The following is a 27,960-nucleotide window of genomic DNA, read 5'->3' as shown; positions in this document are numbered from 1 at the left end:
TCTCTCCACAACAGCTGTTTCTGACCTTCAAGGTCTCCAGGTGCTGGAATTTCTCCACTAATAATACATCAAACAACACATGGCCTTGAATTTGACTGTCTGGTCTCACAAGGTCATGCTCTATTCACCACATAAAACAAGAGAGCAGGAATAGGAGCATTTAGCTTCACCCTGACTCAAACCTGTCTCTTCACGGGATGCTAAGAAATGGCACCAGTGCACCTGCAACTTTCTATTCCTGGGTTCTTGTCTGATACAAAGGATGTTGATGTCATCTCCAAAGAGCCTCCTTAGATCCACAGTCCAAGAACATATATATAGCATCTCTATGCACTTTATATATGTGAGCCTTGAAAACCTAATTTATACATGTATATATGCTTATCTATCTTTATGTACCTATCAATTAACCTATCATCTACCTATTCAAAAAAAGGACTGCCATCATATTTTTTTTTACTTTTAATGTTTATTTATTTTTGAGAGAGAGAGAGAGAGGGAGAGAAAGAGAGAATGAGCAGGGAGGAGCAGAGAGAGAAAGAGAGAGAGACACAGAATATGAAGAAGGCTCCAGGTTCCAAGCTGTCAGCACACAGCCCAATGGCCCAATGTGGGGCTTGGACTCATGAACAGCAAGATCATGACCTGAGCTGAAGTCAGACGCTTAACCAACTGAATCACCCAACCGCCCCAGGACTGCCATCACGTTGACAGTGAAATATGTGGGGGCATGTTTACAAGAATCTTATATTCAATTTTGTGAAAAATTTTAAAGAACTGCTATCATTCTGGCTTTTTATGTTAATTATATTAGCATTATACAAATAATATATTATTATTTTTTTATTATAGTTACTAATATCAAGTAATAATTTGAAGTTTATAGCAGAAAAGCCGTGATGCCTTGTGATATGTGTACTCTTATGGATTAGAGAGATTGTACAGGTATCAATGTTATTTAAAATTTTACAAGGCTATTGGAAATAGATATACAGATGTAAAAGCATGTAGATATAGATATATAGATATATGTATGTATTTGAGTAACCAAATGTAAGATCACTTGCCTTACAAGATATCCAATCCATTCAAATTGATTTCTAATATCAAGAATATTTCTTAATTAGTAACAAAAAAGAAAAGTTTGAAATGGTTACTTATATTTGGTTATTCGCTGTTTTTTTTTGTTTTGGCCTTTTAAGTTTTTATTTTAATTCCAGTTAGTTGACAATGTTATATTATTTTTAGGTGCACAGTACAGTGATTCAGCAATTTCATACATCACCTGGTGGTTATCATCACAAGTGTTCCCCTTCACCCCCATTACCTATTTAACTCATCGCTCTACCCCTCCATTCTGGTAGCCATCAGTTGGTTCTCCAAAATTAAGAGTCTATTTCTTGGTTTGTATCTCTGTTTCTCTCTTGTTTTCCAATGTGCTCATTTCTTTTGTTTCTCAAATTCCATATATGAGTGAAATTATATGGCATTTATCTTTCTCTGAATGACTGACTTTGCTTAGCATTATATTCTCTAGCTCCATTGATGTTGCAAATGGCAAGATTTCATTCTTTTTATGCCTGAATAATATTCCAATATGTATATAACATCCCACATATGTATTATATATATATATCCATATATATAATGGATAATTATATCCATATAATTAATATATATGTAATTAATTACATATATCCATATATAATTTCTTTGATTTCCTAGTCGACCCATTCATTGTTTACTGCATGCTATTTAACCTCCATGTGTTTGTGGTCTTTCCAGACATATTCTCATGGTTGACTTCTAGTTTTGTAGAATTATGGTCAGAAATGATGCATTGTATGATTTTGATCTTCTTGAATTTTGTTTAGGCTAGTTTTTTTAGTCTAATATATGATATATTCTGGAGAATGTTCCATGTGCACTTGAAAAGCATGTGTGCTGTTTTAAGATGGAATGTTCTGAATATATCTGTTAAGTCCATCTAGTCCAGAGTGTCATTCAAAGACATTGTTTCCTTGTTGGTTTTTTGTTTAGATGATCTTTCCACTGCTGTCAACAGAGTGCTAAAGTCCCCTACTATTATTTTGTTATTATTGATTAGTTCCTTTATGTTTATTATTAACTTTTTATGTAGTTGAGATGGGTGCAAAATTTTTACATTTTATCTTCTTGTATCTAAAGATATTGGCCCCTTTCATTATTATATAGTGTCTTTCTTTTTTTCCTGTTACAGTCTTTGTTTTAAAGTCTATTTTGTCTGACATAAGTATCACTACTTTGGCTTTCTTTTGACATCCATTTGCATGACATGTTTCTCCATTCTCTTATTTTCTCTCTGCAGGCACCTCAAATGTGTCTCTTGTAGTCACCATTTAGATGGGTCTTGCTTTTTAATCCATTCTGACACCTTATGTCTTTTCTTTTAAGTTTTTGTTTATTATTTATTTTAAAAAGAGAGTGCATGGCAGAGGGGTAGGCATAGAAAAAGAGGGGGACAGAGAATTCCAAGCAGACTCTGTGCTGTCAGAGTAGAGCCCAATGTGGGGCTAGAACTCATGAACCCATGAGATCATAACCTGAGCTGAAATCAAGAGTTGGGCACTCAACCAACTGAGCCACCCAGGCACCCCACCTTATGTCTTTTGATTAGAGGGCTTAGGACTTAATAATTATTGATAGATATTTATTTATTGCCATTATCTCACTTGTTTTGTGGTTGTTTATGGCGATCTTATCTGATCCTTTCTTGTCCTTCTCTCTTTCCTTTTTTCCTCTCCATGTTTTAGGTATATGTTGTTATATTTTACATCCTTTTATTCTATGTATTCCCTGACTGTTTATTTACAGAAATACTCACTTTTATTTCTTTTGTGTTTCCTGCCTTTATATTGCCATTTTGGTCTCTCCTTTCCACTTGAAGTGTCTCCTTTAATATTTCTTGCAGAGCTGACTTAGTAACCATGAACTCCTTTAGTTTTTGTTTATCTGGGAAATTCTCTATCTCTTCTTCTATTCTGAATGTTAGCCTTGCTGGAAAGAGTATTGTTGACTGAATATTTTTCTCACTCAGCACTTCAAATATCATGCCACTCCATTCTGGGAAGTTTTTACTGAAAATTCCTTTCCTAGCCTTATGGCTTTTCTTATGTATATGACTGGGTTCTTTTGTCTTGCTGCTTTAATTTTTTTTTCTTTATTACTATATGTTACCAATTTAATTATAATGTGTCTTGGTGTGGATCTCCTTTCGCTGATTTCTGATGGGGGTTCTTTGTGTGTCCTGGATCTGAAAGTCTGTTTCTTTCTCCAAATTAGGTGAGTTTTCAGCTATCATTTCTTTAAATTATTTTTCTGCCTCCCTTTCTCTTTCTTCTTCTTCTGGGAATCCTATAATATGAATGTTATTATGTTTGGTGGAATCATTGAGTTCTCTAAGTCTATTGACATTTTGCATAATTCTTTCTTTTGTTCAGCTTGATTGCTTTTCATTACCTGTCTTCTAGGTCACTTATTCCTTCTGCTGCTTCTTCCAGCCTGCTGCTCATTCCATCAAGTGTGTTTCTCATTTCATTTATTGAACCCTTTATCTCAACTATGTCATTCCTTATCTTTGTGTTAAGAGGGTTACTCATGTCTTCCACTTTTATATCAAGTTCATTGAGTATCCTTATGATCATTGCTTTAAATTCTGTCAGGTGTGTTACTTATATTTTGCTTAGATCCCTGGCTATGGCCTTGTTTTGTTCTTTCAATTGGGACAAATTTCTCTATCTTCTCATTTTGTTTAAGTCTCTGTGCCTGTTTCTCTGTGTTAGGCAAGTCAGCTATATTTCCTGTTCTTGAGCATAATGTCTTTCTAGAGAAGTAGTCCTATGGTGCCCTGATGTGCAGTCTTCCTTATTTTCCAGGACCTGGTGCTTCCAGGAGTGCCTCCAGTGTGTGTTTTGTGTCCTCTGCTGTTTTGTCTTAGCCGCTTTATCCTTTAAACCAGTCATCTGCAGAAGCTCTTTGTGTGTTGTGAGCAGTGTTTGGTTCCTAACCAGAATGTGGCATGATTTGACAAGATATGCTTGGGTCTGTTTGTGAAGTAAGACCTGTCGTCACTGCTGCCAGAACCAATGCTCCACAGTTTGAGCAGAGGTTTGGGCTGGTCTTCTGGGGGAGAAGGCCCACCACATTGGGACTGGGCCAAGTGTGGCTGGGAGAAGCAGTTCCAACAGAGCATAGAGGGGATGGGGCTTGGTAAAAGCAAATCAGGTAGCAAGTGTAGTCATAGTGCTGGTTCCCACAGGTGGCTTTGTGCATGTGCTGAGGGACAGGAGAGGGAAATGGTGCTAGCCAGCCAGTTTGTTTGTTCCTGGAGGGGTGACTTTGTGAAAGCTGTCTCTCAGGGACATGCCCTGAGATGAGTGAATAACCTTCCCACTGTGTTCCCCAAACATTCTTCAGATTAATGTTTCCATGTTGTAAGTCTGCAGGTTGTTTGACTGTCTTTTCATCAAGGAAAGTGCAATCCCATACAGGCTCTACCTAAGCCATGCCCATTGACCTTTAAGTCTTTAGGCTTTTAAGCCGTGCTGGTTGCAAGAACTCACAAAATTTGGTCCTTCTTGCTTTCCAAGCCAATTGCTGTGGAGATTTGTTTTCCCTATTCATGCTTCCCTGTGTGCTAGTCTGTCTCTCACCCTTCTCTGTGACTGTGGCCCCCTCCCTACCACAGTGGTCACTATTTCTGTATCTCACACACTGCATTTTTGCACTTCCTACCTTCTTTGATGTGGCCTTTTCTCTTTTAGTTCTGGAATTTTTTTCCATCAGTCTTTTGGCCAATTTTGGGGTTATTTATGATGATCTGATAGTTAGCTAGTTATATTCATGGGACAAGGTGAGCCTAGGGTCATTCTATTCCACTGCCATCTTCCTAGATGTATATTTGGTTATTAGTTATAAGCTTACGTCCAATGTGTTCAGAAATCATCCTGAAATAAGTACTTATCTGTATAACTACATTTATTTAGACCTACATTGATAGATAAGTGTATTGGTTTTGTTAACCTAGCTGTTAAATCTCACTGTTCAATCATGCTAATCTTCTAGATCCTTATTGATTTTTTTTTCTGTTAACTCTATCAGTGACTCAGAGAGATGAATTCAAAATTTCCTGTAGGATTATTATTTGTTTATTTTTCCTTTTAGTTTCTCAACTTTTTTCTTAGTACAATTTAAAATATTTCATTAACATATATCAAACATACAAAAAAGTACATTGATCAAACATGTTTAGCGAACCCAGCAAACCTCAAAAATAAACCCATTCATTTGTCCATAAGCCATAGATGGAAATAGAACCTTACTAAAAATTAATACTTCTCCTGCTTTTTCCCAAGTACAAATCACCCAAAGGCAATTTATTTATCCTAGAAGAATATTTTTCTTTCTTTTCAAAATTGATTAAATGAAATAGAATATCGATGTTTTCAGGCTATGTCTTCTTCTGTTCATTTATTTCTTTTTAAAGTTTATTTATTTATTTTTGAGAGAGAATGAGTGGGGGAGGGACAGAGAGAGTGGGGGGGAAAGATCTGAAGCAGGCTCTTTGCTGACATCAGAAAACTCAACGTGGCACTTGAACCAACAAACTGTGAGACCATGACCCGAACCGAAGTCGGATGGTTAACCAACTGAGTCACCCAGGCGTGCCTGTGTATTTATTTCTATTGAGGTTATTTTACATATATTATTTATCTGTTCTACTGCGAATGGTCTTTTTAAATTAAATATGGTTGCATATACTTTTGAAGTTAATGTACTTTTTGAGCAGCTTTAGATTTAAAGAATATTTGAGCAGAAGGTACAAAGAATTTCCAAAAATCCACTACATGCTTTCCAGTTTCCCTTATTAATATAAAATATATAATAAATATTATATATATTATATATTTATTTATAATTATTTATTTATAATAAATATATTTATTTATATTTATATATGTATATATTACAATTGATTAACCAATATTAACGCATTGTTATTAATGTAGATAGTTTATATTAGAATTCAGTCTTTGTGTTATATATTCTATGGGTTTTGACAAAGACAAACACAATACCATATATCCACCATCACAGTATTTTTTTTATTAAATAAAAATTTTTAATGTTTATTTATCTTTACGAAGAGAGAGAGAGAGAGAATGAGCAGGGGAGGTGCAGAGAGAGAGGAAGATCCAGAATCCAAAGCAGGGTCCAGGCTCTGAGCTGTCCGCACAGAGCCCGACGCGGGGCTCGAACTCACAAACTGTGAGATCATGACCTGAGCGGAAGTTGGACACTTAACCGACAGAGCTACCCAGGTGCCCCTCCATCATCACAGTACTATATGCAATAGCTTCTCTGACTTAAAATCACCTGGTGTTTAACCTATTCATTGCTCTCTACCTACCCCCAACTACTGATCATTATACTGTCGCCATAGTTTTGCCTCTGATAATGTTGTATATTTGGAATCATCGGGTTTGCAGTTTTTTCAGATTGGTTTCTTATGCTTATCAATGGGCATTTAGAGTTCCTCCATGTCTTTTATGGCTTGATGGTTTATTTATTTATTTTTTTTTTATCATTGAATAATGTCTCCTTATCTGTATGTGCCACAGTACGTTCACCTATTGAAGGAGGCCTTGATTATTTCCCAGTTTTGTCCATTTTGAATAAAGCTGCTACAAACATTCACGTATGGGTTTGTTGTGGCCAAAGTTTTATACTCATTTGAATAAATACCTGGGAACACAGTTGCTGAATGCTGTAGTGGGACTATGTTAATCTTCCTAAGAAGCTGCCAAACTGTCTTTTGAAGTGTCTATGTCAGTTTTGCATTCTAACTGGCAGTGGACTGGACTCCAGCACAGAGGGACTCTCATCCCTGTTCCTCCAAATCCTCACCAGCCATTTTAATAGACATGTAGTGATATTGCATTATGGCTTTAATTTGCAATTTCTTAATGACATGAGGTGTTGAACACCTTTTCATATGCGTATTTGCCATTGGTATATCTTCTTGATGAGGTGGTACCTCTTTCACCCATTTTTAAATTGTGTTATTTATCTTCTTATCGTTGAGTTTTAACAGTTCTGTGTATATTTTTTTAAATATTTTTTTAAAGTTTTTATTTATTTTTGAGACAGAGAGAGACAGAGCTTGAGCAGGGGAGGGGCAGAGAGAGAGAGGGAGACACAGAATCTGAAGCAGGCTCCAGGCTCTGAGCTATCAGCACAGAGCCCGACACGGGGCTTGAACTCACAAACTGTGAGATCATGACCTGAGCCGAAGTCGGCTGCTCAACCAACTGAGCCACCCATGCGCCCCAAGTTCTGTGTATATTTAAGATACCTATCTGATATGTGCTTTCAAATATTTTTTTCCCACTCAGTGGCTTATCTTCTAAATATTTTACTAATGTCTTCTGTGGAGCAGAAAAGCATACTTCTGATATCCCTGACTCATAGACAGATAGTATCTTTCTTTCTTTCTTTTTGCATTTTGAGAACTCTTTTGTTCTTGGACTAATAGAATATGGAAATGTGAAGCTGGAACAGTTTTTTTTTTTCCAATCCCAGGTGTTAAAAGACACGTAGCATTCTCTTCCTATCTTTTCAAACACTCTCTCTCAGTGCCCTGAATTGCCATAGAAGACATCTGATTATATTGTCATGTAACCACTGTGATATAGAGGTCACATGTAGGTGCACAGGTTAACAGTCCAGCTGATACACACTTCGGATGTGCCCACTAATGGGCATGCAGTGAAGCCATGCTAAACTCTCTAGAATGACCCTTCCACCAACTAAATATTGTACAGTGACCTCAGTTGACAGCACTTGGAGAAGAATTGCTTAGATGATCTTATTCCACATACCTTACCAACAAAATATTGTGGTTAAATAAAGATGTGGCCTTAACACATTCAGTTTTATAGTGGTTTCTTATGGAGGAATAGATAAGAAGAAAAATGGAAATCTGGATCATTTCCAGTTAGGGGTTAACTTGTATGTAGTATGTGTGTGTGTGTGTGTGTGTGTGTGTGCATGTGTGTCTATCACACACAGTCATTCTGTTTGTGTATAGGCTGCCAAATATTTATCCCAAGTGGTTTTTTTTACCATTTTATTTTCCATATATAAAATATACAATTGATCCACATCTTTTCCAAGACTTAGTATTAATTCTAGCCTTTTTTTTATATCACCAGTATAGGGAATAAGAAATAATATAGAGGTTTTAATTTCCGTTCCCTTATGTCTCATCAGATTGAACATTTTCCACTAGGCAGTTGGATATGTACTTTTGTGAAGTACTTACAAAAACTTGTCATTTTTTTCAGATATCAGTGAAGTCTTTTGCCTGAAATGATGTATAGTAACCTAGGGAAACCATTTTGCTCAGAAAATAATCAAATACAGATACTTGTTTTGAACTTATGTTTGAAGCCATCAGAAAGTTGACATGGCAGAAAGGAATTAAATGTCCCAAATTAGAAAAAAAAATTTTTTAAAAAGGAATTCCAGAGAAAGAGATCAGAATCTAGAACTAAATTTTGCTCGAATTTATTTCCTATATTCTGTCTGACATGGCCGGCAACCTGAGAAGAACTTTAAATGTAATTATAAATCGAGAAGGACGTGGACAGACAGGACTGGATCACAAGGCTTGCCAAGGAGGAGGACACATTAGTAATTACTTCAAGCTTTACACTTTACCGAATTAGCTGGTCTATAAATAAGAGGAAGCAGTAAATAGGGCAGCTTTTGCAGGGGCTTAAGAATTAGCTTTAAATATCTCATTCTCGGATTACTTGTAGAAAAATGGTGATTGTCAGTCTTAGCTGCCTGTAGAAAGCAAATATAAATCCAATCAGGAGGAAGTTGGCATCAATCTAGGTCTCGAATTGGACCTGAAATTATTCATGATAAATATGCGGCCTTCCAGTGGAAAATATCCAGGCAAAGGAGAAGATACCAGAACATAAGTAAAAACAAATAAAAGTGAGGGGCTCCTTGGTTGCCCAGTTGAGCATCCAACTCGATTTCAGCTCAGGTCATGATCTCAAGATTTGAGAATGAGCCCCCTGTGGGCTCTGTGCTGACAGTGTGGAGCCTGCTTGGGATTCTCTCTCTCTCTCTCTCTCTCTCTCTCTCTCTCTCTTTCTTTCTGTCTTAAAATAAATAAGCATTTTTTTTATGGGGCGCCTGGGTGGTGCAGTCGGTTAAGTGTCCGACTTCAGCCAGGTCACGATCTCGCTGTCCGTGAGTTCGAGCCCCGCGTCAGGCTCTGGGCTGATGGCTCGGAGCCTGGAGCCTGTTTCCGATTCTGTGTCTCCCTATCTCTCTGCCCCTCCCCCATTCATGCTCTGTCTCTCTCTGTCCCCAAAATAAATAAACGTTGAAAAAAAATTTAAAAAAAAATAAATAAGCATTTTTTTTAAAAAAAGAGACATGAAAATGGCAGATACCATAAACACATAGGATCCAAAAAGCAAATTTATTAAAACTGACTTTCAAATAATTTATATTATACTAGAAGACAAGACTGAGAATTTCAGCAAAAATTCAAATGTTATAAATGTTGAAAAAGAGAAATTTTCTGGATCTGAAAAGCACAATGATGAAAATTTAGACAAGAGGTCATGCATTTGAGAGTGTATTAGAAAAAGAAGTGTGACACGTAAACTAAGTCAGAAAACATGTTCAGACAAATGCAAAGAATATTAAAGAAAGGACAACTGGGAAAATTTTGTGATAGAAGTAAAGATATGCATGCATTTCACTGATGATGAGTGATATTGAACATCTTTTCAGGTGCCCATTAGTCATCTGTGTGTCTTCTTTGAAAAAAAAATGTTTGCTCATGTCTTCTGCCTATTTTTAATTAGAGTATTTTTTTCTGTTTTTGGTGTTGAGCTGTATAAGTTCTTTATATATTTCTGATATTAACCGTCTATCAAATCTAATATTTGCAAATGTCTCCTCTGATTCAGTAAGTTGCTTTTTGTCTTGTTGATGGTTTTCTGGATTGTGCAAGTGTTTTATTTTTATGTGGTCCCAATAGTTTCTTTTTCTTTTTTATTCCCTTGCCTTGAAAGATATATCTAGAAAGATGTTACTACTGCTAATGTCAAATAAATTACTGTTAACATATGTTCTTTTCAAGAAAGGTTATGGTTCCAGGTCTCACATTTAGGTCTTTAATATAATTTCAATTTATTTTTGTGTACAGTATTTAAAAATGGTCCATTTTCATTCTTTTGAGTGTATCTGTCCAGTTTTCTCTTTGGTCTATGTCTCTATCTTGGTGCCAGTGCCATAGTATTTTGATTACTACAGCATTATAGTATATCTTGAGATCTGGAATTATGATATCTTCAGCTTGGTTCTTTCTCAAAATTGCTTTGGCTCTTTGGGGTCCTTTGTGCTTTCATACAAATTGAGTATTATTTGTTCTAGTTCTGTGAAAAATGCGATTGGTATTTTGATAGGGATTGTATTAATTTGAAGATTGTTTGGGGTAGTGTGGACATTTTAATAATATCAATTCTTCAATCCATAAGCATGAGATATTGTTCCATTTGTTTATGTCATTGCAATTTCTTTCCTCAATGTTTTATAGTTTTGGGAATACAGGAATTTCTCCTCCTTGGCTAAGTATATTCTTAAGTATTTTGGGGGGAGGGTGCATTCATAAGTGTAATTGTTTTCTTAATTTGTGTTTCAGATACTTTCTTATTAGTGTGTAGAAATGCAATGTATTTCTGAGAAATGCTAATTAAAACCACAAGAAGATATCATGTTCCTCACTTCAGAATGACTAGAATCAAAAAGATAAGAAATAACAAATGTAGGTGAGGGTGTGGAGAAAAAGAAACCTTTGTGCACTATTGGTGGGTGTGCAAATTGGCCCAATCGTTATGAAAAGCAGTATGGATGTTCTTCAAAAAATCAAAAATAGAAATACTATAACCCAATACTTCCACTACTGGATATTTACTCAAAGAAAATAAAAACAGTATTTCAAAAAGCTACATGCACCCTTATGTTTACTGCAGCATTATTTACAAAAATCAATATATGGATGCAACCCAAGCATCCACAGCTAGATGAATGGATTAAAACGTGATTATACACACGCACACACAGACACACACACACACATATATATATATATATATATATATTGCTCAGTCATTAAAAAGAATAAAATCTTGCCATTTGTGACATGGAAGGACTCATAGGGTATAATGCTAAGTGAAATAAGCCAGACTACGAAAGAAAAGTACCATATGATTTCACTTATATGTGAAATCGAACAAATAAAACAAATGAATAAAAGAACAAACAAAAAGCAGAATAAGATCTATAAGGACAGGGAATAAACTGATGGTTGCCAGAGGGAAGGGGAGTGGAGGCAAAATGGGTGAAAGGGAGTGGGGGATCCAGTCTTTTATTTATTAAATGAATATATCATGGGGATAAAAGTTACTGCATGAGGACTATAGTCCATAATGTGGCACTGTGTAATGACAGATGGTAACGACACTTGTGATGAGTGTAGCATAACATAGAAACTTGTTGAATCACCATGTTGTACCCCTGAAACTAATGTAACATGCATGGCAACTATAGTCAAGAAATTAAAAAAAAAAATAAAAAGAAAACTAAAGAGTGAAAATAGAGGAAAGAGCATGAAAACATCGGATATAGTCAGAACTCCAATGCGTTAGCATCCCAGGAGAGGAAAGAGAACTGAGCACAACAACATCTCAAATGGAAATGGTAGACATTTTACTAAAAATGACCAATGATATCAAATCACAGTTTCAGGAAGTGCTACAAATAAGAGAAAAGTAAATACACATATAAAACACCAGAAACATAATAAAACTTCTGAAATTTTCTGAAAAGTAAATGTATAAAGAACAGTTGGAGGTAAAAAAAAAAGCTGACTCTAAAAGAGAGTTAAACTTTGTCACTTCGTCAGTTTAAAATTAGACAGTGAAAGCCACCAAAGGATGTACCAATACTTTTAAAGTTCTGAAATAACATAAATGCCTTATTCTTGATATCCATCAAATATCCATCAAAAAAGAGACAAAATAAAGAATTTGTCACCAATAGAACCACAATAATGAAAATACTAAATTTTATTTTTTAAGCAAAGAGTAATGATCTCTGATGCAAGTGGTAAGTTATAAAGAGGATTTCTTAAAGGAATAAATATGGGAGAAATTTAATTGTATAATTGATTGTATAGCATAATACAATTTCATGAAATATTAAAATGTATATTGTATTATAAACTTTTGAGCAATTTAAAATGTATCTAATACACAAAGCAATAGCGTATAGTTTGAGAGTGGGATAAATTGGTTTTAAAATATTGCAAAGTAGTTGTACTTTTTGCGAATAAACCAAAGTACCAATTTATATTATATATGGAAGAGTCAAGAATGCACAATGTAATTCTATTAACTGATTAAAATATTCTGATACTGGATTTCTTTTGAAAGAACACCTTAAAGATTTTAGAGTTTACATGTAAGTTACACCTGTTGAAAGTAAATAGTGAAAAAACATGCAACACAAATGTGAACTAAAATATAACTTTCGATTCATCTATATTAACATAAAAATATTAGACACAGTTAAGTCTCAGCCATTTCCCATATGATGGAGGCAAATGTGTGATTTGCACTATATTATGTTCTTTAGCTGATTACATAACAGAAGATTTCATATGGTATATTGACAGGATGAGTAAACAGGCAGATAGATAGATGATAGATAATAGATAGATGATAGGTAGATAATAGATGATACATAGATAGATGATAGACAATAGATGATTGAGAGATGATAGATAGATAGTTGATAGATGATAAATAGAATATTACTCATCCATTAAAAAGGGTACAGTAATAGGATTGGATTTATTCTTACACAGGAAAAAATAGAAAACTGGTCAAAATATATAAGACACATATTTTGAAACATTAGGTATCAGATACCATAGGACTGCAGTCCCTGAGAGAGGAATAATAGTCAAAATGAGTCCCACTTTCTCCCCAGGCTTCCGTATGGGAGGAATATTGGAACCCACACTTAGGGAGAAGAATCCCAGAAAGGGCAGGATCACCTGAGTTGAGAAAACAATCAAAATTCAAAACTGAAGAAAATGCAATATGTAGGAAAGCGATAAAGACAGAAGGAAGCCAGAGATCATCATTATGATTCCTTTATAACTCTTGTTAAATCCTAAGCCAGACTTACACAAGATGAAATTCCAAGAGGCTCAGCAAAGAACAGCCTCCAGGAATCTGGAAACTGAATGATTCCTAGACCTCACACTGCAGGATGGCATGATAGCTTTGACTAGACAAAGTGGAGAATCCTCACTCATCATCCAGGATGTCTTAGCAGGTACTATGAAAGGAAGGGTCATGGCCTATTAATAGTGCTAAACTAGCTCTGGGTTAAAGGCTGATCTAAATTGACCTTGCTGAATTTAAAGAATAGTGTCAGACACACACACACACACACACACACACACACACAATTCTCAAGTTAATAAACTGCTTGTTGCAAAAAAAGACAAATACTGTTCAAAGGAAGACAATAAAATCTAAGTACTCAATAAGGTAATATCCATTAAATGTAATAATACAATAAATGTAATATCCATTATATGATTAAAAAATAACCTAAAATGCCAAGAAGCAGAGAAATAAAACCCATACACAGGAGAAAGTTAGTGACCCATAAAATGACAGAGAATAAATAATTTGCAAGATGTTAAAAATATTATACATATATGAGAAGATCATGTGGTTCTTATTCTTTCTTTCATTAATGTGACATATCACATTTATTGATTTGTGGATATTGAACCAGCCCTGCAGCCCAGGAAAAATCCCACTTGATCATGGTGAATAATTCATTTAATGTATTGTTGCATCAGGTTTGTTAGTATCGTGTTGAGAAATTTTACATCCATGTTCATCAGGGAAATTGGTCTGTAGCTCTCCTTTTTAGTGGGGTCTTTGGTTTTGGAATCAAGGTAATGTTGGCCTCGTAGAATGAGTTTGGAAATGTTCCCTCCATTTCTAATTTTTGGAACATTGTCAAAAGAAGAGGTGTTAACTTTTCTTTAAATGTTTGGAAAAATTCCCCTGGAAAGCCATCCAGTCCTGGACTCTTGTTTGTTGGGAGATTTTTGACTACTGATTCAATTTCTTTACTGGTTATGGGTCTGTTAAAATTTTCTCTTTCTTCCTGTTTCAGTTTTTGTATTTTATATGTTTCTAGAAATTATTCCATTTCTTCCAGATTGACCAACTTGTTGGCATATAACCACATGATCCTCTCAACAGATGCTGTAAAAACATTTGACACAATACAGCATCCTTTGTTGATTAAAAACCCTCAAGAAAGTGGGGATAGAAGCATCATACCTCAAGATAATAAAGGCCATATACCAAAAACCTACCGCTAATATCATCCTCAATGGGGAAGAACTGAGAGCTTTCCCCCTAAGGTCAGGAACATGATAAGAATGTCCACTCTCACTCTCACCACTGTTATTCAACATAGTCTTGGAAGTCCTAGCCTCAGCAATCAGACAACACAAAGAAATAAAAGGCATCCAAATTGGCAACGAGGAAGTCAAACTTTCACTCTTCAGATGATATGATACTCTATGTGGAAAACCCAAAAGACTCTATGAAAGAACTGCTAGAACTGATATATGAATTCAGCAAAGTCGCAGGATATAAAATCAATGTACAGAAATTGATTGTATTTCTATACACCAATAATGAATCAGCAGAAAGAGAAATCAAGGAATTGATCCCATTTACTATTGCACCAAAACCCATAAAATACCTAGGTATAAACCTAACCAAAGAGGTGAAAAACCTATACATTGAAAACTACAAAAAGCTTATGAAAGAAATTAAAGAAGACCCCCCCCTCAAAATGGAAATATAATCTGTGCTCATGGATTGGAAGAATAAATATTGTTAGAATGTTGATACTACCCAAAGCAATCTGCATATTCATATTCAATGCAATTCCTATGAAAATAACACCAGCATTCTTCACAGAGCTAGAACAAGCAATCCTACAATTTGTATGGAACCAGAAAAGACCCTGAATAGCCAAAGCAATCCAGAAGAAGAAAACCAAAACTGGAGGCATCACAATTCCAGGCTTCAAGCTGTATTATCAATCATCAAGACAGTGTGAAACTGGCACAAGTATGATAGATCAATGGAACACAATAGAGAACCCAGAAATGGACCCACAAACATATGGCCAACTAATCTTTGACAAAGCAGGAAAGAATATTCAATGGAATAAAGACAGTCTCTTCAGCAAGTGGTGCTGGGAAAACTGGACAGCAACATGCAGAAGAATAAACCTGAACGACTTTCTTACACCATACATAAAAATAAACTCAAAATGGATGAGAGACCTAAACGTAAGACAGGAAGGCATTAAATCCTAGAGGAGAAAACAGGCAACAACCTGTTTGACCTCAGCCACCGCAACTTCTTACTTGACATATCTCCAGAGGCAAGGGAAACAAAAGCGACAATGAACTATGGGGACCTCATCAAGGTAAAAAGCTTCTGCACAGTGAAGGAAACAGCAAAACTAAAAGATACCTGATGGAATACGAGAAGATATTTGCAAATGACATATCATTAAAGGGTTAGTATCCAAAATCTATGAAGAACTTATCAAACTCAACATCCAAAAAACATATAAGCCAGTGAAGAAATGGACAAAAGACATGAATAGACACATTTCTAAAGAAGACATCCAGATGGCTCATAGACACATGAAAAAATGTTCAACATCACTCATCATCTGGGAAATGTAGATCAAAACCACAATGAGATACCACCTCACACCTGTCAGAATGGCTAAAACTAACAAGTCAGGCAACAACAGACGTTGCTGAGGATGAGGATAAAGAGGAACCCTTTTGCACTGTGAAAACCTATTAACTTAATAACCAGTGGAAATATCCTTCAAAAATTAAATCCAATGAGAGAATGAAAGTACAAGTCAACTAAGGTAAAACATTTGCAAAACTGTTATCTGATAAAGAACTCTTATCCAAAATAAGCAAAGAACTTTTGGGATGTCCAGGTGGCTCAGGCAGTGGAGCATGAGGCTCTTGATTTCAGCTCAGGTCATGATCTTGCAGTTCATGGGATCAAGCCCCACACTATTTGCGTGGACCCTGCTTGGGATTCTCTCTCTCCTCTCTCTCCACAATAAGAAAACAAACAACCCAATTGAAAAAGAGGCTGAAATATCTGAAGAGACTTCTCACCAAAGAAGATATATAAATATCTTCTTGATAAGTATATGAAAAGATGCTTAACATCCTATGTCATCAGAGAATTGCAAATTAAAAAAAGGAAAAAAAAAACAAGATACCACCACACACCTACTAAAATGGCTAAAATCCAAAACATTGACAACACCAATGCTGCAAAGGATGCAGATAAAGAGTAACTCCTTATGGGAATGGAAAATGCACCGCCATTTTGGAAGACGATTTGGCACTTACTTACAAATGCGAAACATCGTCTTATACACGCCGCAAATCCTGTGCCTAGAAATTTAGGGGTATGATGAAATGAGATGAACGCTTGTGTCCGCACAAAAACCTTTACACAGATATTACGGCAAAGCATACAAAGGTCTGGAAGAGGCAAAACTATGGAGACGGTCTAAACATCAGTCTTTGTGAGAGATTTGGAGAGGAAGTAGAAGAGGGATCACAGGACAATAAAACTGTCCTGAATAATACTATAGTGATGGATACAGGACACGATGCATCTGTCAAAATTCACAGAACTGGGAAAACAAAGATTGATCCTTAATGTATGTTATCGGCCTTGTATAATAACATGGTATCCATATTTGTTCATTATTTAAACAAATGCACCACATGGGCAAGGTGTTAATATCAGGGAGGATGGATGTCTTTCCATGTGTCTGTTGTCCATATACATGTTTTCTTTGGAGAAATGTCTGCTCATGTCTTTTGCCTATTTAAAAAAAAATGTTTATTTACTTTGAGAGAGAGAGAGAGAGACTGTGCACAAGTTGGGGGGAGACAGAGAAAGAGGGAACGAGAGAATCTGAACCAGGTTCTACGTTCAGCACAGGGCCTGATGCGGGGCTGGATCTCACAACTGTGAGGTCATGACCTGAGCCAGAATCAAGAGTCGGGTGCTTAACTGACTGAGCCCCCCAGGTTCCCCTCTTTTTCCCATTTTTTATTGCATTGTTTGTTTTTTTGATGTTGAGTTGTATAAATTCTTTATATATTTTGAGTACTAACCCTTCATTGGATATGTCATTTGCAAATATCTTCTCTCATCAGTACTTTTTTTTTATTTTGTTGATTGTTTCCTTTGCTATGCAGAAGATTTTTATTTTTTTTAATTTAACATTTATTTATTTTTGAGAGACAGAGCATGAGTGGGGTAGGGGCAGAGAGAGAGGGAGACAGAATCCGAAGCAGGTTTCAGTCTCTGAGCTGTCAGCACAGAGCCTGATGGCATGGCTCAAACCCACGAACCGCGAGACCATGACCTGAGCTGAAGTCAGACACTTAACCGATGGGCCACCCAGGTGCCCCTGAAAGCTTTGTATTTTGACATCATCCCAATAGTTTAGTTTTGTTTTGTTTCCTTTGCTTCAGGAGACCTATCTAGAAAAATGTTCTTATGGCCAGTGTCAGGAAAATTACTACCTGTGCTTTCTTCTAGGATTTTTATGGTTTCAGGGGCCACATTTAGGTCCTTAATCACTCATCATCAGGGAAATGCAAATCAAAACCACAGTGAGACTCACCTCGCAACTGTCAGAATGGTTGAAATAAAAAAAACACAAGAAGAAAAAACAAGTATTGGTGAGGCCGAGCAGAAAAGGGAACCCTGGTGCCCTGTTAGTAGGAATGCAAACTGGGGCAGCCACTGTGAAAATGGTATGAAAATTCCTCAAAAAATTAAAAATAAAACTACCCTTTGATCCAGCAATCACAGTACTAGGTATTTACCCAAAGATCAAGAAAACACTAATGCGAAAGAATATAAGCATTGCTATGTTTACAACCCTAGCCAAATTATGGAAGCAGCCCAAGTATCCGTCAATTGATGAAAAGATAAACAAGAAGTGGTACGTATACACACACATACACACACACACCACACACACACACACATACATAATGGGATATTATTCAGGCCTGAAAAGAATGAAATCTTGCATTTGTAGCAACATGGATGGAGCTAGAGAAATTTTAAGTGAAATAAGCCAACTTACAGACAGACACATACCATATGATTTCACACAGAGCCAAAACCTAGTCGGACGGATGCTTAACCAACTGAGCCACCCAGGAACCCCTATTTTTTTAATTTTTATTTTTCAATGTTAATTCTAGTGTGGTTGACATGCAATGTTATATTAATTTCAGGTAACAATAGAGCACTTGATGCTTTAGGAAGCAACCATTTCACGTATATATAAGGCATTATTTCTCTTCTAGAAACAGAGGTAAGCAAGACACAAAGTCCCTGTTCTCAAGCAGTTTACATTTTAGTAAGGAGGCAAAGAATCAGCATAAAATATTAGTAAATAAATGTCAGATACAGCAAATCTATAAAGAAATTAGTATGTTGTCTCAAAAAAAAGTGTTCTTAACCATAGAAAACCAACCCTTATCCGGGTGATAGACTGTATGATAATAAAACATAATATTCATAAAATATATTTGATCACATCAATAACAGTAGTGAGAATTCCATTTAAAAATTAGTAAAATGATGGTTTTGCCATAGATAAAGACAAATTATTCAGCCTATGTTTAAGGAGCACAATCGTATGTAAAGCAAAGGGCACTTTGTCTCTGGAATGTAAGTTTGGTCAGGAGTATTCAATTATAGCTGAAATAAAGATGAATAAAGGCTACAAAAGGCGACTAGTGGAGACAACCAACCCCTGTATTTTAGAACCTAAACTTTGTGGAAGCATTATGGATTGCTTCGACCAACTCATTACCACTTTAAATTTCTCTCAGCTTGGAGACTTGAGTTTTTTGTGTTTTGTTTTGTGTTGTGTTGTGTTGTGTTGTTTCCTTAAAACAGAAAAATAATCCAGATTATCTGAGACCTGTCAGACAGGGTTGGCCATACAGCATTCTCTGGGAAGAACTAGTCTAAGCATAAAGCCAATGTTTTCAACTCTTCTGTGCCCCAAAGACACAATGGTCTACACTCCAAGTTACTTAAGGAACAGAACACAACCCAAAGTCTTCATTTGGAATTTCAGGGGGGAAAAAAAAAGACCAGTCAACTGGATGAGTAATCCTCTGAGGACACCAAACATTCACCACTAACAGAGAGCTTGACAGAGATCCATTTGTCTGATGGTATCCATAAAGTTGGAGTGCTTGGGCTCTACTGCTATTATGTCTGAATAGAGGAACATAAAGGACTCTCAGCTGGTGACATGGGGAGGAAAAACCATTTCCTCAGAAATGAAACTATGAACACACCTGCCAGTTATATGGGGCGGGGCGGGGGGCGGGGGAGCGATAATCAGTTTGAATGAATTCAAAATAATGCACTAACAAAATACACGGAGAAAAACACAAGTTGAAAATAATTAACCAGAAGAAGACAACTGTAGATTTTTTAAACGCTGATAAGATTTTAATTTGCTCCAAGTTGAAAATAACTACATTGCTGGTGGTTTAAGGCACATAATGAGCAATTAGATCACACATGATAGATTCAGCAGTGAAATATTATCCGTTAACAGCTGGAACTCATAAAAGCATAGCACAGTGTGAACATGAAGTTTGTTAGAATAAACCATCTGCTGAAAAATACTATTCTGCAAATTAAAAATAAAGTTAAAACATTATTTGCCTTATTTAATAGATTTGTGAAAAAATGATGAGCTATTGAAAAAGTAGGTACTACGTTAATTAATTCCCTGTATTAGACAGTTGGCTACGGTATCCAGTAGGGTGCTGCATACAAATATTGCTAAATTTCCCATACATATATATTGCGCATTTAGCATAAATTCTTTGAAGATAAATTTCATAAAGTAGTAAATGTATATTCAAAGTTTTTACTACATATTGCGAATATAGCTTTATTAAGGTTTCAACAATTTACATTCTAAACAATAGTATTAGTCACATTTATTTGTTTTCTCTCTATACCTGCAGTGCCTATTTTGTGACCTTTAACCTTCACTGTTTTTACAGGAGGGAACACACAGGTTTAATTTCCACTTGTATGGTTTCAAGTGTAGAACATCTTCCTAGATTTGTGTGGCCAGGTTGCATTGTGTTTATAAGTGGGTGTGCATGAACGTGGGTGTGAATTTGCCTAGATGGCCTTCACCTACTTGAGACCACACATTCTCACTTAATGATTACTAAAAGAATATTAACTACTCATATTGCAAAATGTATGTTATGCAATAGTTATCCATGCTAGTCTACACTTTATACTTACTTTAATTTTGCCACTACAATGCATATTTGTAAAAAAACAGAATTACGTCTCTTAATCTTTTTATTTTGGTGTCTGAAATTTTGATAATAAAATCCTATAACTGCAAAGGATTATATACATAATTACTTACATTTTTAAGTAATTTTCTAATTTCATTTTTAATTATGTTATTAAATCCAAATTTTATTTGGATTAATGCTATTATCTGAGTTCAAGATCAATTTGTTTTTCTTATAAGTTATCACATAACTTATAGTTATCACATAAGTTATCTCCAAAAAACATATACTACCTTTTAGATGATGTATTCTAAAAACTTAGGATTGGTTAGTATAGAAAGATGAAAATATGATAAAGGTATTTAATCATAATATTTAGTAACCTATGTATTAATTTAAAATTGAAAAAAAAATCTGTGGGTTGGAAAATCCCTATAGTAAGCAAAAGAACATAGTAAATATGTAACGATAATACAAATATTAGAAAATTCATAAGTAAAAATATATTCCAAGTAGAATGGACATTTAGAATATTATAATCCATTTATCAGACTAAGAAATTCAATTCCTAAGAAAGAAATATGAATATCAATAATGCAAAGTGGATATGTGTCAAGAAACATTTTAAGATTTGTAGGAGAAAAGTCACAGAGACAGTAGATAAATTAGAATAAATGTGTCATTGAGGGGCACCTGGGTGGCTCAGCTAATCATGTTATCCAAATGGATAAATATATATATTTAAATCCCCTGAACTCTGAGAAAACTGAGTTAAAAGCACATGTAGAATCTATTAAATTATCTATATGTTAGGCCATAGAAAATACCAACAGAATTTTGAAAAGTCTAATAAAGCAGACAATACACTTTCTGTCTCAGATGCAATAAACTTAGAAATGGAAGTACAAAATAAATACTTAGATATTGAAAGAGTTAAAAAAAATGTTTTCAACAACAAAAGAGCAATTTGCAATTGCCAAATATCAAGGACTATGGTTCTCTACTGGTAGCGATTTTGTCCCCGTAGGGACATTTGTTAGTATGTAGACATACCTCGGGGTGTCAAGGCGAGTGGGGGATGAATTCTAGAAGGTAGAGGTCAGATTGAGCATTCGCCCTTGCACAGAGCAGCCCTCCTACAACATAAAGTTATCTGACCCTATACACCAATAGTACTAATGTTAAAAAAACTCTTGTCTGGAAAAAAAAAAAAAATATATATATATATATATATATATATATATATATATATATTCTTAGCTGTTTGAAATTCCCAGGAATAAACATCAATACCCAAAAGGAAAAAAGTGTAAACATTTTAATTGCTGTGTGAAGGCTCAGAAATCCATGCCAACACAGGAGAAGGAATAAATATACAGTGATATTTTGTAAAATTAAGTAAGTGGAGTTCAAAAAAAAAAATCCAAGCTGATCAGAAATCATGAAAGAGAAAAAAGTGTGTCATAAAGATATATATTTTTGAAATATATGGGGAGCCTGGGTGGCTCGGTCATTTAATCGTCTGACTCTTGATTTCTGCTCAGGTCATGATCTCACAGTTCATGGGATCGAGCCCCACATCAGGCTCTGCATCAGGCTCTCTCTCTCTTTCTTCCCCTTCCCCTCTCTCTCTCCCTCTCTCAAAATAAATAAACTTTAAAAAAACAAAAATTAAAAAAAATACAAATATGTATATATATATTATTAAAAAGTTATTTTAAAATAGAATTAAGTAATTTTTGGTTGTTGTATGCTAACACAACATAAAGAAATAATAATATTTTTTTTTGCTAATTCCTCCTCCAAATTCAACATTGCAGTAATTATAACATGGGACAGATATTACAAAAATAATGTAGAGTACAAAATCACTTATAAATACTGATACAAAAAGTCCAAAGAAACTAAAAGTAATACCATCAATATTGAAACATGAATACCAAAAAAAAAATAGCAAGGTTAAACCAATCTCTATCTTACGAATTCAAGTGTGATTCTGAATCAAATGATATAAATAGCCCTGTTAATCAGAACAATTAAAAAATAAACAGGAGGGGTGCCTGGGGGGCTCAGTCGGTTGAGTGTCCGACTTCAACTCAGGTCATGATCTCATGGCTTATGCGTTTGAGCCCCCACATTGGGCTCTGTACTGACAGGCCTGGAGCCTGCTTCGAATTCTGTGTCCCTCTCTCACTCTGCCCCTTTCTTGCTCATTCTCTCTCTGTCTCTGTCTCTCTGTCTCTGTCTCTGTCTCTCTCTCTCTCTCTGTCATAAATAAAACATTAAACGAAATTTTAAAAAAAAGTAAAAAGTAAAAAATAAATAGATTCTCAATACATATTGAAGATATATTTATTAGAATGTTATACTCAAGTCTTTGAAATTTCTAAAAGCCGAAGAGTCTGATTTTTTATGCATGCATACATACTCGTGTGTGTGTCAAAGAGAGGGGGAAAGAAGTATTTTTATTTTCATATTTTATTAATTAGAGATAGAGAAGTGGATATATAGATATTAATTTGCACATGCAAAGAGAAACCATCACATAGAGTCTATTATCGTATCTAAAGGAAATTAAAGCCAATCAAAACATTTAATGGTAGATAAAATAAAAGTACAATCATTGGAATTGAAGTTGGGATAAAGATATGAGTTTATACTATTATAGTTTTATAACAGAAAAATTCAAACTTAACCTAAAAATTTGTATAAAATGAGAGAAAAAATGAAAGTAGTTAACTCCCTTAAAGAGAGAGAGTTTTAACTTGCTATATCTATATGCTTATCTATTTATCAATTTTTGTATCTATTTATTCAGATATATAAATGTAGGCCTGAGTAAGTAGAAAGGCATAGATGATCCTCAGAAAAAGATTTAGCATCATAAAGACACATTCATCTATCAATTTATTGCAAGCCGAAAGTAAATTTCATCAGTATGGTTCAGCAAATTTTAAATAACCCCAAGATTAAATAACAGACATGTATACTAGCAATAAAGGAAAAATAAAGGGTACGTGAAACTCAACAGCTATTAAAATAAATTATTAAGTCTTAGTAAATAAAATGATGAAGCATTGATTTAGCGATAGATATATTGGAAGTTGCAATAGAATAAAAGCTAAAAATACACCCATGTAAGCATGTGAGTTTAGGATGCACTTTTCAGATAACGTTACCGAACAAAGGTCAAAAGTTGGTTTTTTTTCTTATGGTCTTACTGGCTTGAAGAATCAGGGGAGAGCCAAGATAACTATGACAACAATAGAATAAAAGCACAGTGCGAGGCATCTTTAGAAGCCTACACATTTCACATATAGTGGCAATAAGCACTTTAAATAAACTGACAAGTTAAAGATATAGACACCGATTTTTCTAATAAATACAGTACAGTGCTGTAAATCTGTTTTCTCTTCCTTATGATTTTCTTAATATTTTCTCTTCTCTAGCTTGCTTGCTTTATCGTAAGAATAGAGTATATAATACACATAATGTGAAAAGTATGTGTTAACTGTTTATGTTATTGGTGAGCAGGGTATTCGTGGCTAAGGTTTTGGGGGAATCAAAAGTTTTATGCAGATTTTCCACTTCATAGCATCAGTGTCCCAACCCCTGTGTTGCTCAAGGGCAATTGTATCCTAATCTGTAGAACAACCAGTAAATGAATATACAAGTAGATATTGACAAAATGTTAATAGAAAATGAAAGTGGGTTTCTAAAAGCATTACTAACACTCATGATTTCCTAAATATATTCAGGAACTAAAAGTTATTATATTTTAAATTCATTAGTGCCTATTTGGTTAAAAACAATAATGTATGAAAAGATGCTCATTATCACTCATCATCAGGGAAATACAAATCAAAACTACGATAAGGTATCATGTCACACCTGTCAAAATAGCTAACATTAACAACACGGGAAACAACAGATGTTGGCAAGGATGTGGAGGAACGGGAACATATCTGCACTGTTGCTGGGAATGCAAACGGGTGCAGCCACTGTGTACAATTCTATGGAGGTTCCTCAGACAGTTAAAAATAGAACCACCCTAAGCGTCCCACTTCGGCTCAGGTCACGATCTTGCGGTATGTGAGTTCAAGCCCCGCGTCGGGCTCTGTGCTGACTGCTCGGAGCCTGGAGCCTGTTTCAGATTCTGTGTCTCCCTCTCTCTCTGCCCCTCCCCTGTTCATGCTCTGTCTCTCTCTGTCTCAAAAATAAATAAACGTTAAAAAAATTTTTTTTAAATAGAACCACCCTATGATTTAGCAGTTGCACTACTAGGTATTTATCCAAACAATACAAAAACACTAATTCAAAGGGATAGATGCACCCCTATGTTTATAGCAGCATTATTTATAATAGCCAAATTATGGAAGCAGTCCACATCTCCATCAATGCATAAATGAAGAGGACGTGGCACACACACACACACACACACACACACACTGGAATAGTATTCAGCCATAAAAAAAGAATGAAATTTTGACAGTTGCAACAATATGGATGGGGCTAGAGACTATAATGCTAGGCAAAATAAGCCAGTCATGGAAAGAGAACTACCATATGGTTTCACTCATAGGTAGAATTTAAGAACCAAAACAAATAAACAAAGGAGAAAATGAGAGAGAGAGAGAGAGAGAGAGAGAGAGAGAGAGAGAGAAACCAAGAAGCAGACTTAACTATAGACAACAAACTGATGGTTCCCAGAAGGGAGGTGGGGGCAGGATTAAACGATTAAACAGGTGATGGGGCTTAAGGAGGGCACTTGTGATGAGCGCAGGGTGATGGATGGAAGTTTCGAATCACTATTGTGTACACCTGAAACTGACATCACACTGTATGTTAACTACACTGGAATTAAAATTTAAAAACGTGATTAAAAATAAATGTCGAAATATAATAATAATAATAATAATAATAATTAATAATATTGTCTTCTCTCCTCTTTTCTTTCTTCTGGTCTATAAATTTTCACAAGTATATTTTTTATAAATGCTAACACATATACCAAATGGCTATTTTTAAAATGTGTCATTGAGGGGCGCCTGGGTGGCTCAGTCGGTTGAGCCTCTGACTTCAGCTCAGGTCACGATCTCATGGTCCGGGAGTTAGAGCCCCGCGTCGGGCTCTGGGCTGATGGCTCAGAGCCTGGAGCCTGCTTCCGATTCTGTGTCTCCTTCTCTCTCTGCCCTTCCTCCGTTCATGCTCTGTCTCTCTCTGTCTCAAAAATAAATAAACGTTAAAAAAAATTAAAATGTGTCATTGAGTATGCATCAGGCCTACTCACTCTTCACAAAATTCTAGATCTCTCATATTTACCTGGAGTTCATAATAGTTTGGACTTCTCTTTCATTGATCCAGGAGGGACACGTTACTTCTCTACGCTATGAATTTCTGATTGGTAATACATCTTACGTAGAATTCCATGTCCGGTTTGCGTGTGGCCTGGGCTCTACCTCAAGTATGGCTTTTGCTCAGCTCTGTTCTAGTACAACCACCTGTCAGTTTGTGGTCGCATCCTGACCCGCCCACAGGGAAGCCGGCTGGTGGAAAAACTGTTCATTATGGGCAGAGTGAGGCCCAAACCTTGATGTCCCAGGATAATCTGCAGAACTGTTTTTGTTTTTGTTTTTAATTTTCAAATATTCTCCATTTTGTATGATAAATTTTAGGGGTATCTGAGTAAGAGATATGGGCAGGAGAAAGTACCTCACACCAATTTTCTATTTGGTGATTAACTCACTCAGGTTTTCCCCACCCACCACTGTCACCTCTAAATCTCCAAATCTTACTACACTCCAAGACAACAGACAGCACTGAGCATATATATTCTCCCACTGGATTTGCCTGTGTCATTAAGCTTAGTGTTTGATGGGGTTTCTGTTAGAATTTTTTTTTATTTAATGGAATCCTGGGTCATCTTCTTCCATCTGGTTCCATCTGCACCATATCAATTTGAAATCACATGCTTATAGAATGTGAAATGTGACTTTTCAATTTCAGCAATATATTTCCCCCAATATTTAATAGGTGAACTTGTGAGACTCATTGCTTATATTTAATCAATGGGGAGAAGAGATAGTCTGATTCTTGCCTTACAGTTTGATCTTTCCCCCAAATGAAAAGAATCGTTTTTGTTGAAATATTTGAGCTTAATGAAATTTTGAAAATGAATGTGATAGAGTATTGTTTGACCATATTTTTCATTTCATTTCTAGTTTTGCACATAATTCTATCATTGCTCTATCCTTCCTCCTACCTCCTACCCTCCAGGGTAATTTTTCCAAAATCTATATTTTGTCACTTTCCCTGTCATTATTGTAAACAATTAAGTGAAATGAAAAACTAGAGTTTGTATCTTTATCTGGGACAAAAAAAGTAGAATCAAATCTATGTTCACCAATAAGCCCAACCAGTCAGTCATAGATTATTGTGTATTTTAAGGATAGCATGGACCCACTGTCAGAAAAATGATCGCTTCTACCTATATGAATGCCACCTATGTGCATCTATGCAGACATCAATGGAAATTAATTTTTTTCAAATACTGAATCATATAGATGACAGTACCAAAAAACTAGAAGACACCAGTCTTCATGATAAAGGAAACAGAGGAAAATAATCATTTATGTGCATTAGGACATATGATGGAAGAGGATTAAAGAACTTTAAAAATCGATGAATTAAAGCTGTTGACACACTAATGCAGATTTAATGCGTTTAATAAATGTTGTCTGGAGGGACCTTATATAGATATCTATGATCGCTTTATTCATAAATGTGCTAGAGGGAAAGATGTTTTTGAGGAAACTAAAATTGAAATTAGGCTATACTTGCTTGAAATAAGAAAAGTCCGAGATTACCGAATATTTTAGATGCCAGATAAAAGAGAATGACAGGTGTGCTATGATAATCAGCAATGGTTGTTAACACAATATATCAGATCAGTATATGAATTAGCTTTTGAATTACAAGGACAAATGGATCAAGTCTTAAGTCTTTAATAGATTGGTCTTCTTATTATGCTGAGATGTCTTTTTCCCTGGTTTTCCACAAGGAGATTACAAATTTGCAAACCTCAGCTGGTCTCATTTTATGCTCCTGCTAAGCCAGAAGCTCTGTAGTTCATCAATCAATGTCTCTAAGTGCTCACAAGTTATATACAGCTTTGTAGCTAAAAACTGCCTTTCCAACTTCCTAAATTATCACCTTCATTTATTCTTGTTTTTTTTTTGCCATCACTTACTTATTAATCATTCCAAACATAAGAATGTAAGTCGCTATGCCTTTATTGTTCAATTTAGCCAAATTTCCCCAAAGCTAATAATCCGATTCTATTTGCTTTT

This window comes from Prionailurus bengalensis, chromosome A2, assembly GCF_016509475.1.
Source record: "Prionailurus bengalensis isolate Pbe53 chromosome A2, Fcat_Pben_1.1_paternal_pri, whole genome shotgun sequence".
NCBI lineage: Eukaryota > Metazoa > Chordata > Mammalia > Carnivora > Felidae > Prionailurus > Prionailurus bengalensis.
Note: the sequence above shows the minus strand (reverse complement) of the source record.